The sequence below is a fragment of the Penaeus monodon genome, chromosome 9, assembly GCF_015228065.2.
Source record: "Penaeus monodon isolate SGIC_2016 chromosome 9, NSTDA_Pmon_1, whole genome shotgun sequence".
Classification (NCBI taxonomy): Eukaryota; Metazoa; Arthropoda; class Malacostraca; order Decapoda; family Penaeidae; genus Penaeus; species Penaeus monodon.
In genome coordinates, this window is record NC_051394.1 from 40,685,607 (window position 1) to 40,688,106 (window position 2,500).

Below are 2,500 nucleotides of genomic sequence, written 5' to 3' on the forward strand. Positions count from 1 at the left end.
ATAGAAAGTAAGAAAAGAAAAACTATAAAATATATGGATTTGAAAAACTGATCCCTTACATGCTTCAAATTACATTTAGCCAAATAAAGCAAAGGGTTAATTTGTGAAATGAGTATCAAGAGCTGTAGAAAAAGTAATGTAATTCCGGTGAAGATAACTAAACGTTACTTGCGCTAGAAAACAATCTGAGAAACACCCACATTTTTTATCAAAGAAACATCCCCAATGTATGTGGCCTTCATCACATCAGTAAATTAGCAAAGACCTCTCCAGTGATTTTCTGTCAAATAAGAAACCAGTCCAGGCTCTCTCTTCCTTAGTGTAATTGTTGTTGATATGTTAACCTTCATTGGAACATGGAAATTAAAGAAGAAGCAACAGAGATTCAGGTGTCTAGATTCTAGAGTTACAGAATAAAGATATACATTTAAAGTTACAACCCATGTCCCAATTGAAAATTTGTTTTTCCGATGTCCATCATAAGTTTGCTGACTTTATTCACTACCATTAGTAGGATAAAACCTATCATATATGAAATTACAGAAAGTATAGAAATAAAGTTAATTTGAAATCTTTAAGACTTAGCTGATTGTCAGTTCCCATCTGCTTCTATGTACCCCTTAGTGTGCACATCATTCTGAATTGCAACCATTTTTGTATGTATAGCTAATATAGGAAGGTTGATGTCAAATACGAGGCACTGGCTTGGGTGATGTTGATAGCTGGGGTGGGTGGGTGTGTCCAGCAAAGACTTTAACAGACCAGTAGCATTCATGTTAACCATGATATTAATGTTCTTTTCTCGGATTTATTCAGTTAAGCCACAGTTTTCAGTAAAATTTTATGGTGTTGATAATGATAAATGGTTTCCGTTCATTACATACCCTGAGTTGGTGACCTTCAGCTCCAACTGGTGATTTTTGAGATTTTATATAAAAATTATATCTTCAGATTTTTTGCACAATATATTCAATATTTTGGTGTTGGTTATCTTACACATTGGCAGTATTGAAATGGATTTAGTACTTCTAATTTTGTAGCATTGTATTGTAAGAGGGAAAGAAAATTACGAAGCTGGTAGAGGCTATTTGTTGCCAATTTCACTTAACAAATACACAAATTTTGTAAATATATAATCAAATGCTGGAGTTTACAGTTCACAACTGGATGACTAATTCTAAGCGCAAATCTATTCCAGCAAAATTAACAAGCCTCTAAATTTATGAGAAAAAAAAAATAATAATGTGTACCCTCATTTTTGTTAAGTGATCTGAAGATGGATTCACTCTCAGACACATATAATATAGATACAAAAGAAAAAAATTATACTTGGCTCATTTGTGATTTTGCTAATAATGTTTGGATCATGAACTTTCAGCTAAATGAGATAAAGTTTCAAGAAACATGACCAAGCTGACGTGAAGCATGGTTTTTAGTTTAGAAAATGTAAGCAAGATATTTATAATTAATTTTAATCATGTATATAACTACTAACATGTTTTTACAGCTACCTTAAAAAATGCAGGTTATTAGTGAAGTCTGTTTATCACCAGAAAACTGTTTTAGAATTTGCTGTGAGATTTGATATTCTTTATCAGCATGTATATTTAGTTGTGCAGTTAGTATTAGAGCATGTGGTATTTTATAATCCTTAGTCTCTATATTTGAATAAACTAAATATATCTAAGTAGATTATTCTACCCCTATTATCATCATTACTATTTCTACCACAAAAAGGGTAAAAGTAGTGATTACTTCTCCCTTTGTCACCATACTATTTTCTTATCATGAACTTCTTCATCATCATTGTCAATGTCTTCTCTCTATCAGTGTTATTAGTATGCATGTTAATATAACTGATATAATTAGCATAAGGGTTATCACTTTTTCTTCTCATTTACATTATTTATTGTTATTGTTTTCATTGCCATCATTATTATAAGAATCAGTACTGTAGAAGTGACTCATTGGTATCTCATCATTCTTCCATTGTTACTGTCATTCTTATTTATGTTTTATTACTATTGTTGTTGTTAATGTTAATGCTTTTGGTATCATCATCATCAGTTATTATTATTATTATTATTGTTATCATTGTTATTATTATTATTGTTGCAATTATTTTTTTGTGTTATAAGAGTATTAATGTTATACTACTGCTGTTACTACAAATAATAATTGTGATGATGATGATGATGATAACAATAATGATGATTAGAATAGAAATAAATATTTTTATAATTACCACCACCTCCACCAGGGCTGTGGAGTCGGAGTCGGAATCGGTAAAAATGTCCCGACTCCGACCTCGACATAAATCGTAAAAATCACACTTTTTAAACATATCCCACACTTTATTTCCAACCGAGAGAATGAGAAATATTTTCATTTTGTCATAGTCCTATATGTATATATATATTTTTTCGAGAATATACAAATAAAGGCCGCAATAGCATAGCTATAACTATTTGACTCTCACCTTTCAAGGACTTTCTTCTCT

General features: G+C 30.8%; 1 protein-coding gene across 2 annotated transcripts in view; it reads left to right on the forward strand.

The window, feature by feature from the left end:
* LOC119577166 (histone H1-like) overlaps positions 1 to 2,500 on the forward strand; it is an 8,515-nt gene that overhangs the window by 1,214 nt on the left and 4,801 nt on the right. The gene's annotated exons all lie outside the window — the stretch shown is intronic.